At 43.5% G+C, this 13795-nt stretch overlaps 1 protein-coding gene across 1 annotated transcript in view; it reads right to left on the bottom strand.

Annotated features, from left to right (window-relative positions):
• The window catches only part of LOC137641601 (cytosolic carboxypeptidase 2-like), a 306984-nt gene that overhangs the window by 282975 nt on the left and 10214 nt on the right, over nt 1–13795 (bottom strand). The gene's annotated exons all lie outside the window — the stretch shown is intronic.

Here is a 13795-nt window from a genome sequence, read left to right on the forward strand (position 1 = left end):
TTATGAGACTCCTTACTATCAATACCCAATAACTTATTAAAGACTGACTCTCTCCAGCACAAAGAGAATGAGAATCTTGATTGCCCAGAAATAATTCCCTTGAACCATCTACACAGTAATTATTAACAAATCCTGATGATTTTTTCAATTTGGAATGAGACAACTATCCGATTGTGGTTAACGTGACAAGAAAACTGAAGACATGACAAGTGCTGACTAGCCACACCAAGGTTGTTGTTATTAGCCACCAGCGCAACACCTAGTGACCTGAAGGGAAGATGACGGAAAAATTTTAGTTTTTTGGTGGTACGTTGATATAACTCAGCTTCGAGAGCAATGCAATTTGTACATCGGCGTGATTTCATCGAAAATGACCAATTACAGTACAGTAGAAAGCTAGTCATCTAGACTGTCCACACATCCACCACGTAAAAGTGGAGAACCTACTCATCAGTAAGACAGTTCATCTATCATACACTAAATCTTAAATATTGCTCTTCAATATAAAGACTTTCACCAAAACATTCTAGTTCACAATAGAGTTGTCTCCATACCATAGAAAGTAATATGTTGGATTTACATACCAAAGAGGATATCAAAACAATACAGCTGGCTTCCCAAAGTATAAAATTCCATATACAATATAAAAAACCTGTATAAATCTAATACACATTTGATTTAAAACTGCAAATATTCAAATTTACAATAAACTGTAAAATTACCAAACGAAATATAAATCAGACATTAAACTCTGCAATCCACAATAAAAAATCAACTATTCTCATCAGAATCAGAATCTGTTACAAATGCTGTAAAGCGGTTGTTGCCAAGGTTATGAACTTTATTTGTTTTAACTTTTACCTTGACTTCTTCCAATTCCTCTGACGGCTTTTCTTCAGAAATTTCCATTTTACTTTCAAATTTTTTATTATTTCCATCAAATTTCTTACTATTTATTTGATCCACTTTATTAGGTGGTGGCTTGGAGAATTTTATGACTTGATCAAGTTTACTAAATATCTTACAAAATAATCTTTCTAAACAAGTTCCCTGTCCAAACATTTCTTTTGCAATTGAAAGACGTTCTTCAGAGCCACTAAATTTGATAAAAACATTGTATCCAAACGTGCCTCCCCACAGATATTCAACGCTAAGGAAAGGAAATGGGAAACACAACAAACTGTTCAGAAGTTGGAAGAAATACACACATGCTTGATATTCACTGAAATCATGAACAACTTTCCTTCTGTACTTCTTTTTATGCAATGTTTCATCAATGTGGTGATATCTGAACAGATTACTCCCTGCAACTAAGCACTCTTCGTGAGATATATTCGCAATCAAATCTTTTTCGCTCAAGTCTGCTTTGCAATAAGCTGGATCTTGCATCATCTGAGACAGTTTCTCTTTAGATGATTCAATATTTTCAAATCCTTTCCTTGTCCTGACACGTCCAATTTTCCCATCAATTATATAGAAAAGGAAAAAATTAATTAACACAGTAAATGCATGGCAGTCATTTAAATCCTCTTTGGTGTTTCTGTACCAATATCTGAGGATATTCAAAATTAATTCTAAGTCGGCAGGGTAATCTTCGCCTTTGAACTCACATCTTAACTGAACCATTTTATAAAACAAACTTTTCCTTTCTTTGGTGGTCATCAAGCCAACCTCCTTCAACTTGGGTAACTGATTAACCAAATCCCCTTTGATAAAACTCAAATTCTTACACCATAAGGACTTTTTTCTTCTAATATACCAACAAAGTTTTTCTTCGTTTTTTGAATTTGACCCAGTCTTAGAATGGGACTCAGAATTACTGACTGCGCTATTCTTCTCACTAATTTCCTTAACCTCTGAGGTAGATTTCTTAAACTTTTTATCTGATCTGCCATCATCATTATCACTACTATCACTTACTCTCAAATGTTCCAGCCCCTTCGAAAGAGTTTGCTTCATGGGAATTTGTTTGTGTACTGCCTTATCCTCAGTCTGGCATCCTTTCCATAAAAATGTGTACACTAAGCGAACAATTAACTCAACAACTAAGTATGATGACACTGATGAGGCACATTCCACCTGTGCAGGAGAGAAGAAGTAACCCTGAGTGAGAATATCAGCTACCTCGTGAGGGATTCTGTTCTCCCTGTATGCCTTAATGAACCAGTGTGGAAGAGCTTCTCCATTTTTTAGAACTAGAGTAGTTCTGATTTGTGATGATGGTTCCAAAGACTTCAGTTTCTTAGTATCAAAGGTGTACTCTACACTTCTTGCCTGACCTTCTTCTTGATCAACATCATTCTTGGCATCTTTGGTACATACATTGTGCGAGATGCAATCCAAAAGAAGAGGATTTTTCATAGTATATCCTTTTATAGATCTGATAATTTTCTTCTTTAAATTCCAATCTCTCCCAGCAGCCTGTTGAAATATAAGTTCGTCAAATTGTATAACACGAAACTGACCTTGGGATTAGTATGCATGCATACAGTATAAGATAAGACTTAGTACTTGGACTAAAAGTGGAGATTATACAAGGAAATTCATATGTATGCAGTACTCGTAGATTAAATAATTATTGATAGAAATGCCTAACAAAGTACTCAGCTGTCATTATAAAGCTATTGTACTGGGCTTTTAAAAGAATCTTCCATAAACCTAAAAATCACTAGTATAGAGGTAGCAGCAAAAACATTTCCTTTTACAATGTTTTTCTTCCCTCACCTAAACCCCTGTTCATGGATTGAGCACACCAAAAATTAACTGTCTAATGACTAGTCTCTTTATTCAGATTTATGTGGCATATATCACTGATCTGGCAAGAGAAGCTAAGCTTTCTTGTGTTTCACTCACTCATTATTTCCTTTACTATTCTGTCATAAGGGATTTTTGGTCAACAGTACTGGATAAAATTATGATTGTTCTAAGGATATAGCTGAAATTGAGTGGTATGATGCTTTACTACTAGAATTTGAATGACTGACACAGTCAAGCAAGGTAATTTTCATGTAGGCTATGCTCTCCACCCAAATGCTGGATTTGATCTTGACTGACGTCCTTAAACGCACCTAAAGCATTGGCTATATTTTGATAGCAACCATAGCAATTTTATAACTATAATTATTATTATTATCATTACTAGCCAAGCTACAAACCTAGTTGGAAAAGCAGAATTTTATAAGCCAAGGGGCTCCTATAGGGAAAGCATTCCAGTGAGGAGAGAATATAAAATAAAAAATAACCTATACATGAGTAATGAATAAAAAATAAAAATAAATATTTTTTAAGATCAGTAAAAACATAAATTACTGGCATCTTTCACTATAAACTATGAAAATAAATTTTTGTAATCTTATTCAACAAAAATGACAACTTCGTAGATAATTTGTATTTTTCCTAACTATACAAACCTTGGCTATTTAATAGGGGTATTATTTTCGGCATAGCTGAAATGACGAGCCATTAAAATTTAGCGTGGGTTAACTACCCATACCGCTAGTTAGCGGGGATAGGGGAGGGTAGCTTGCTACTGGCCCCCTTCACACACCTGTGATTGAGCTCACTTTGCTTGGAGGTAGGACTTCCAGGGGGATATGGCTGGCGGGTAAGTTTGTTTGAATAGCTAAGGTTTGTATAGTTAGGAAAAATACAAATTACAGTATCTACGAATTTGTCATTTGTTCCGTAACTGGAATACAAACCACACTATTTAATAGGGGTGACTCACCCATTAGGTAGGGTGGACGTCCCAGCCAATCTGGCTTTTGGCTTTACCCGGGGGCTCCTTATCTGAGTATGTCAGTACTCAAAAATAAGGAGTCCCTGCACCTCGTTAAAACCTTGCTACGCAAGGTCCCCGGCCTACACAAGCTGTGTGTTGAGGTATATAGAAGTGTGACTGTCCAGGTAAAGTTATTCCGAGTTCTTTAGAAGGAAAAACTGTGTAACTAGGACTTTCCCAATACCACATCGCCAGGGTATGGGGACGCAACAGTATTAGTCTTAATACTAGATACACAAGGGAGCATGGTTTACCTGCAGTGGTTTGAGGTTAGCTGTGCAGAGAACCCAGGATGCTGCTTTCCCCAAGAGAGGTAAGGATGAAGAAAAGAATAAGGGCCAGACAAACCTTTTCATTCAGGCAGACTAAAACCGGGTAACAATGCCCTCAACCTTCTGCTACTTGTCCAATAAGGAGCTTGAGGTTTTAAACCTGCTGTTGTGCAGCCATCACAGGACTGATAGAGAACGTATTGAGTCTCCTGCGGGTTTCGTCTTGCAGGTAGTGGGATGTAAATGTGGTCTGACGATTCCACACCTCAGCTTGAAAAACCTGCGTCACTGAGAAGTTTCTCTTGAATGCCAGGGACATAGCTACGCCCCTGACATCATGAGCTCTGGGGCGACGTGAAGGAGGAGGGTCTGGATTCAATACATGGTCTATAACCTTGTGAATCCATGCTGAGATTGTGTTCTTGGTGACCCTCCTCTTGGTCCTTCCTGTGCTGACGAATAGTGCAGGCACACGGGGACGGGCTGCGGCTGTTCTCTTAATACAGCCTCAAACTCCTCACTGGGCATAGTAAGAGATGGTCTGGTTCATCTGTTACAGTACGGAGACTAGAAATCTGGAAGGAGTCGAATCGTGGATCCCCTACTCCCAGGATCTGAGTTTTAGCAATAAACTCAGGGATGAAGCTGAATGTTACCTCTCCCTATCCCCTTGAATGGGCAATGTCGTATGATAGACCATGAAGTTCACCGACTCGTTTGGCTGAAGCCAAAGCTAGCAGGAAAACCGTCTTCCAAGTCAGGTGGTGATCGGCCTGAGAACTCTAACCACGTTTCATGGGGGAGGTCTCACTCCTGACTGAGGACAGGTAAGTTCATAACTACGTATGAGTAAGGAAAGTTCTAGCGATGAAGAAATGTCCATTCCTTTCAGTCTAAAGGCGAGGCTTAAGGCTGAGCGATAGCCTTTCACTGTCGAGACTGACAGGCACATTTCTTCGCGCAAATACACAAGGAACTCCGCTATTGCTGGAATAGTGGCATCGAGAGGAGAGATACCCCTTCCATGACACCAACCACAAGACTTTCCACTTTGCCCGGTAGACTGCTGCTGATGACTTACGCAGGTAACCAGACATCCTAGTTGCAACTTGTTGCGAAAGTCCTCTCTGAGAGAGGAGATGCTGGATAGTCTCCAGGTGTGAAGTCGTAGCAAAGCTACGACTTTGTGGAATATGTTGGCATGTGGTTGTTTGAGTAGATTGTGTCGTGGAGGGAGTACTCTTGGGGGCTCCATTAGGAGCTGCAGAAGGTCCGGAAACCATTCTACGTGATGCCATAGCGGAGCCATGAGGGTCATTGAAAGATTGACCGTTGTTCTGGCCTTGTTGATACCCTCCTCATCAGACAGAACTGGGGTAAGGCGCAAACATCAAAGTTGTCCCACCGTTGTTGGAATGCATCTTGCCAGAGAGCCTTGTGGTCTGGGACTGGAGAAAAATACAACGGGAGCCTGAAATTCAGGGCCATTGCGAAGAGGTCCACAGTCGGAAAACCCCACAAAGTCAGGACTTTGTTGGCTACTAGATGATCCAAAGACCACTCGGTACTCACTATCTGAGATGCTTTGCTCAGGTTGTCGTAGCCCACATTCCTTTTGCCAGGAATGAAGCTTGCTGATTGTGGTATCAAGTGGATTTCGGCCCATCTCAGTATCTCTGCTGCTACATGGGATAGATGCAGCGAAAAAGTACCTTCTTGCTTGTTGATGTAAGCCACTACTGTGGTGTTGTCGCTCATCACCACCACTGAGTGGCCCGCCAGGAGCTGTTGGAACTGTTGCAGGGCCAGAAAGACGGCCTTCATTTCTAGGAGATTTATGTGGAGGTACTCTTCTGACTCTGACCAGAGGCCTGAGGTTGCGTGGTGCAGCAAGTGGGCCCGCCACCCTGTTTTTGAAGCGTATGAGAACATCATCAAATCTTAGGGGAGGACGAGAAGATCCACTCCCTTTCGTAGGTTCTCGTCTGCCACCCACCACTGGAGGTCCTTCAGTTCCGATGATCCCATGGGGATCCGGATGTCCGGGGAATCGCGAGTCTGATTCCACTGGGACTTGAGTTGCCACTGGAGGGATCTCATCCTGAGGCGACCATTGGGAACTAGACGGGCTAGCGATGAAAGGTAACCGAGAAGACGTAACCACGTTTGGGTTGGAAGTTCTTCTCGTCTGAGAAAAGGTCTTGCAACCTTTCTCAGCCTTGTTATCCTGTCGTCTGATGAGAAGGCTTTGTGGAGATTGGTGTCTATAATCATGCCTAGGGATATCAGCCTCTGTGTAGGAAGCAGGGATGACTTCTCAAGATTTACCATGACCCCAAGATCTTGGCAAAGTCTTAGAAGTTTGTCTCGGTGTTGAATAAGGGTTGACACCGAGTCTGCTAGGATTAGCCAGCCGTCCAGATAACGGAGGAGATGGATGCCAATCCTGTGTGCCCAAGATGACACTAGGGCAAACACTGTGGTGAAAACTTGAGGAGCTGTGGAAAGACCGAAGCACAGCACCTTGAACTGGTACTTTCCGTTGTCTAGGCTAAATCTTAAGTATTTCCTTGAAGACGGATGGACTGGGATCTGGAAGTACGCGTCCAGTGTACACATGAAGTCCTGAGGTCTTACCGCTAGTCTGACTGTGTCTGCTGTCTCCATGCTGAACAGAGTTAGTTTGACAAACTTATTCAGGGCTGAGAGGTCGATGACTGGTCTCCAGCCTCCAGATGCCTTTCTTACAAGAAAGAGTCGACTGAAAGAAGCCTGGGGACCCGTCGAGGACCTCTAGGAGAGCGCCCTTCTTCAACAGGGTCTGGACTTGTGACTGAAGGGCCTGCCCCCTTGCCGATCCCATGGCAAGGGTGTCTATTGACACTGGATTCCTGGTCAGGGGAGAGAGATATGTTATGAACGGGACGCAATATCCTAGACGAATCACGGAGATTGTCCAGGAATCGGCCCGGAGTCACTTCCACCTGTCTGAGCAACTTTGTAGGCATCCCCCCCCCCCAGGTGGAAACGCAGGGGGAGTGCCTATCCTAGCGTTTGAAGCCTCGGCCGCTCCCTCTAGGATTCTTTCCTCCCCTGGAGGACTTTTTGCCTTTCCTGTCCTTGACAGGAAAGGGCTTCTTAGACACTGTTGTTTTCGCTGCTGGTTTTGTCATCACGGTCTTAGTTGGACGGGACTGCTGAGGTGCTGGAGGTTTATAGGGCTTGGATGTCAAAGCCCTATGGAGGAGGGAGTCTCGATGAGACTTCCTCCACCTCTCAGCAGTAAGTTCCACGTCCTTAGGCTCAAACAGGTGGGCCCCCTCTAGGGAGGAATGTCTGAGCCTATTTATCTCGATGCTGGGGACCTGTTCGTGGAACCTCTCAGACACTGCATCTCAACGGTTCAAGATGGTGTTTGCGCACAAGTTCGAAACTTGGTGAGCAAGAAACTCGATCGTGCGAGTGCCTGAGAGGAGGAAGGTCTCCATTGCCTTCCTGGTACACTCCTTGTAGAAATCCTCAGATCGTACCAGGATTCCCAAGGTCCCTAACCAGATGTCTAGCCACAAAGTAGCTTGCATCGCATACTTAGTGACCTTTTCCTGTTTAAGGACTTCGGCCGCCGAGAACGAGACCTGCCGGATGGAGAGTCTCTCAAGAGGGATTCCCCTGGTTAGCTCTTCCAGAGTGATGAAGTGGAAGAGCTGAACTGGGCTCCTCCAGGCTCTCAAAGTACCTCCTCTGCTGTACACAAGGAGGTGGGAGGAGCTTGTTCGTAGAGCCGGCACGGTTGGAAGAAGCAAATTCGTTGAGCTGTTGGGGGATCTTATCCTTGGTACTCTTCAACCCCTGAGACCAGGGCAGGGCTACACTGGTCTTTGAGGGTTTCTGAGTGCCGAAGACGCGGTTTAAGACCGTGTCCTTGCCCTCTCAAGGGGGTATCTCTGGGTCGGAAAACCCGTTGAGAACACTCATTAGAGTCAGGACCTGCCAGAATGCATGCGCTGACTCTTGTTGCTATCCTCCTGATGCTGGATTTGCAGCGAAGTCTCTTTCTGTCCCCAAGAGCTCTTCTTGGGGTGAGTCGCAGACATTCCTAGAGTGGCTGGCTGTCTCCGTTCTTGTAGTCCTGGTGGAGGATTTTGGCAAAGTCTTGGAGTCTTTGGAATCCTTCCGAAGAAGGAGGCAAGACTCCAACATCGAAGGCCTGAGTGTTGTATCCCTCCTGATCTCTGACTGAGGGGAACTCTCCGCGTGAAGGGAGGTTTCCTCCGACAGTGGAATGGGGGAGTGCCTCTCCTCACGCGATTCCCTTGGTGAAGGATGGTCTTAAATCAGACAGGTAGGGAGAGTATCCCTGGGGAGTTACTGGAGGGACTAGCCTTGATGGTCTGCACAGAGTCAGCTTCACCCTCGTGGAAGTGACCGCGTCGAAAACTCCTCTTTTCCTCTTCAAAGGGGTAGAGGAAGCCATGGTTCTGTGTCGTGAGTCCAGAGCTATAGGCTGCTCTGACGAGCGGCCGGACAGGACAGGCTTGAATGCCTGTGTTACAGCTCTGACTAGGGCACTGAACCAGGGCTGCTGACTGACAGATCCCCTGAAGAGAAAGGGACCGAAGGTTCCCTGCGAGGAGTCACCGTAATAGGTGGGTCCGCCTTGGAAGGCAGTTTAGGAATCCTGAACCCCTCTGCTGGAGCCTGTTTACCTTTTCCCGAAGGGTGCGCTGGAATGCGCTTGCGAGGAGGGGAATCAGGCGATGGTGACCTTGCCGAGTGTAGTTCCTGCGCCCGTGCTTGTTGGTGCGCGTGGGGGAGAATATTGGCGTGCGCGCAGGAGAGTATTGGCGCGCGAGTGAAAATTGGCGCCCAGGTGAGTGGTGGCGCGCGGGCGAGAGCTGGCGCACTGGCGAGTGTTGGCGCATGCCCGCGGGAGAGACCTGGCACGCAGGAGAGCGTGGATGTTTAGGAGAGCGCTGGCGCGCAGGTGAACGCTGGATTGCGCGTATTGGTTGCATGCGCGTAGGCGTGTGATGGCACGTGTGCCAGGGAGAGTGATGACACGTCGGTGAGTGTTGGCGCGCAGGAGAATATTGGTGCGCAGGAACTCGTTGACGTGCAGGCGAGTGCTGGCGCGCGGCTGGTGCGCAGGAGAAAACTGGCGCGCAGGAGATCATGGGCACGTAGGCGCAGGGTGCGCAGGAGATTGCTGGCGCGCAGGAGAGCGCAAGCGCGCAGGAGGGTGCTGGCGCGTCCTCGACCCTGGGCGTGTGAGCGCAGGCGAACGTGGGCACGTGGGCGCAGGGAACGTAGGAGAGCACTGACACGCAGGAGAGCATTGGCATGTAGGCGCATGAAGTTGCTGCCGTCTATGAGGGCAAGCAGGGGAAGGGGGGTGCGCCGAAGCGCTGTAGAGCGCTGACATGAAGGCTGTGCATGACGAGCTGCTGGTGAGCACTGATGTCCTGTAGGATGGCAAGCTGCAGAGCAATGGCACGCAGCTGCGCACTTTGGTAGAGCCTCAAGAGGATTTACCGGTGACAGGAACGGTGATGGAAGGTCGGCAGATCTGGAAGGTGGATGGTCAGGAGCTGGGATGTGCCCTTTGTAAGGGCGAGCATCCACCAATGCAGATCGCGAATGATCTGCAGAGAGGTCCAAGACCGAAGTCACAGGCCTAGTAGCAGGAGCAGTGACTGTCGATGGTCGAGTGTCAGATGACTGTAGAGGCGGCTCCTCTGCAGGGGACGGCTGCGATGACGAAGCAGACGAACCAAAGAGGCGCCTCTTCACTGGTGGTGAAGGGAGACCTCTAAGGCGAAGTGCAGGGCGAGCTTTCCGTTGAAGGCGCCCTCTGGGGGCCGTTGGATCAGCAAGCTGACCGTGCGATGCAGCAGTCCTCCGAAGAGGAGTCTCTATGAATGAACTCCCTCAAGGGAGAGAAACACTCACAGGAGAGACAGACGGACTTAGTTTCCCCCTCGAAGGATGTTCAGGAACGGGGGAAACTAAGTCTTGAGGGGCAGAGGAGTCGGATGACATAAAGTGTGACTCTTCTGACACTACAACGACGACAAGGGCCAGAGGATCTACCTCTGACGGCGATGATGAATGCAGAACAGAAGTACCTATTCGGATGAACTGCAGCAAAGCTTCCATGGTGGGCGGACCCGTGAGCCCCAAGGAAGACCAAATCTGTAACAAAGGGGTTAGTGACAAGGCCTCACCCGGGGGGAGAGGTGGGGCCGCTTCGCTAGGGGAAGCAACACCATCTCTCGAGGACCGAGGTTGGCCGGAGACGGAGGAAGAGGCCTTAGGTTTTCCTCTCTTCGAAGGAACCTTTGAAGGAGAAATATCCCGCTTGGACTTCTTCTGCCATCGCCCAAACTTCTCCCACTGGAGGAAGACCACTCCCTACACTCATTACATTTATTTACACTATAACACCGTTGACCTCTGCATATAAGACAAAGGGTGTGAGGATATGTCTCCACCGCCGACTAAATGTTCCACAAGGGCGGCCGGAGAGTCCAGGGCAGATGCGCATGGTCACAGAAATAAACTTCACAACACACACCAGAGAAAAGAAAAAGCTAAATGATAGATTAAAGGCTGCCAATATACAGCGAGGATGAAGAGCGGCAACATCAGTTCACCATCCGAGCCGAAAGCAAAGTGAGCTCAATCACAGGTGTGTGAGGGGGGCAGTAGCAAGCTATCCTCCCCTACCCCCACTAACTAGCGATATGGGTAGTTAACCCTCGCTAAATTTTAATGGCTCGTCATTTCAGCTACGCTGAAAGTAACATCCCTATTAAATAGCATGGTTTGTATTCCAGTTATGGAACAAAGAATTTTAAACCATTTTGAAGTGATTAAGAAGATTATTCCACAATCCGGTCATGGCTTAAATAAAACTTCTAAAATGCTGTGTAATAGTGAGCCTTATAATGTCCAGGATAGTAGTTTGGGAAGATCTGAATGCAAAGGCTGGTAAGAAGTATGAAAAATTTTAGGCAACATGCACAAAGAACTAACTGAACAATGGTGCCAGAGATTAATAACCAGATCAGGGATAGGGAATTTAAAAGACCACAAATTTTGGTTCAACAAATTATGATGAAAGTCAGCAGCTGAAGACCAGACAGAACAATACTCAAAACAAAGTAAAATGAAAGAATTAAAACATTTCTTCAGGATAGAATGGAAATCAAAAACCTTAAGAGACTTTCTCATTATACAATTTTCTTGAACAATTGAGAAAGGAGACCAAATGTGTTTCTCAAAAGTATATCTGCAATCAAGAATCAAATCTAGAATTTACAATGAGAATTATATACTTAAAAAGACATTGCAAATGCAAAGAACTGGAAGTTCAGGAGCCACTGTCTTTGACCTACTTACATTCATACTTTGGGTTTTGTTAGGGTTCAACTTCACCCCCTTTAATTTGCACCATATACTACTTTCAGGAGCTGATATTGATGCAGAGAGTAGCATAACATGCTTATGTAACGAACTTGTTTTCTAGGCCGTATCCATATGAGTGGCTTACCAATTCTTTAGTATACTGTACTTTAATCTCATAGTTAGTATCAGAAAATACTAAGATAAATATGAAAAATCTCCATTTCTTGTAGCGAAAAAAAAATTCCCCTAGAATGTTGATGACACAATACAGTACCTGAAGACATCAGGCAATGAACTACTGTATATCTTGAAACATAAAACTTCAACTAACATCACACATAAATATTCTTTCACCCTTTTGCTTTTAGACAAAACTGTCAGGTTACAAAATCAAGGAGAAATTCAGGACAGCCAAACTTCAATAAATTGCTTCTATTTTAGGAATGAGAACTGGTCAATGTTTTTAGTATTAAACAGATTAGAAAATGTAATCCACAAAATTTCAAACTACTGTATTTGTTAATTAGACACCAAACAAAAGTATTTGGTTAAAACCAAACAGAAAATAATGATTAACAAACTCGGTACAGTAATATTACCCAACAACGAAAACTATATAATACCCAAAACCTCTATAACAGATCCACACCACTAGTCAAAACAGAAAGCTAAGACCATATGTGTCTTAGAATCTTCAATATGAAAATTGCAATGAATACAGTAAGTGTAGATAACAAAATATAGTAATAACCACTAATGTACATAGTGCACACTATAAAATTTAATAGAATCAAGTCATAGCAAACTGGCTCTAGGTTATCATATTAGATCATAAGAATGTCTGTTTTATTTGTAAAACATGAAGCAAAAGACACTATAATGTGGAATATGTCTGTCCACATTGCAGAGGTACAACTGGAACAAAGTCTGAAGCTTCATTTATCCACTGAAAAAGCTGTCATATAAAAACGTAAAATACGAGTAACTTAGTTTACTGAGAGCTTTAGCTTGTTAGTGCTTACATCTAGTTCTAAGTTGAGTAACAGTTAATAAAGTTCTGATTTAGTCATCCACTACTTTTAGTGATAGTGTTAATGTAAGAAAGGTCTTTATTTTACAGATAAAATTTGCTTTTAGTGATTTGTTTTTAATTGTTTATGGAACATGTGATGCAATTCACTCCTGGCTTATATGACATAATAGGAAGAGTTTAAGTTTTAGAATCTTATACCTTCCCTTTTCAAAAATTTATCCCACCATTCATATAGCCTTGTTCAAGTCTTGATCCCTGGTGGTAAGTTTTAAGCTAATGTAGCCCGAGTTGCTTACAGTTACCGGCATATGATGCCAATAAAACTCTGACTTTCATGACAACATGAGAGTTTATTATTTATTAATTTGTCATTTCTTTAACTTTTGAATTTTTACACTGTTTTTATGAGTTGTTAGACTAGCTCAAGTTCCAGACAATTTTTAGGCAAGTTTTACGCTAGTATAGCATAGTACTGTTAGTGCATAAACCTTTTTGAGGCTAGTCTTAGGCAGGTGTAAACTAGTATTGGTAGCTTATATTTAGCTGCAATATAAGCTAGTAAAGTCTACTATTGTTTACCCATAATTAGCTGCAATATAGGCTAGTGCAGCCTAGTATGGATTGCGTACATTTAGCTATAATATAGGAAGGATTTTACTTCATTGATAAGTCACTACATGGGTATTGTATAAGTAGACTTTTGGTGGTTAGTTTTCGCAATATACCTGGGTAAGCTAACAATTTTCTCTGATGCTACATGTATAGATACACATACATTTGGCCCTCGTTATTTGCAGGTTCTATCTTCTTGATACAGAGAACTGTAGAACCAATTAAATAAAAGTTCACATATTCACAGGTATGCGCTCCTTTGCACCAGGCCTTCTTCACACTGTTTCCCTCCCTGCACAATGCAGTAATGAAAGGCAAACAAATATACAGTACAGGAAAACTTTATAACTAACACATGTAAACTTTTCAGCGATAAACCCTTTCCATAGAAATTTTAATAATAAAAATTAAGAGGTTCACACATGTATTACATTTAAGTAAAATTTGATATGTAATATGAAATGCTGATGAAAAATATAAATTTGTATTACAGTTACGAGAAAAGCTTCTCTTTTTCACTATGAAAAAAATGCAGATTTTGAAACTGGATTATGTTTACTTAATCATCGTATCCATGAATATTTTTTTTATTAGAAGAATTGTTATTTCAACTGAAGAAAAATAAGGAAACTAGAATTTATATAGAATTTACAATAATCAGCAAGTTAATCATCTCTTGATGAAATAATT

This window comes from Palaemon carinicauda, chromosome 5, assembly GCF_036898095.1.
Source record: "Palaemon carinicauda isolate YSFRI2023 chromosome 5, ASM3689809v2, whole genome shotgun sequence".
In the NCBI taxonomy this organism is placed as follows: domain Eukaryota; kingdom Metazoa; phylum Arthropoda; class Malacostraca; order Decapoda; family Palaemonidae; genus Palaemon; species Palaemon carinicauda.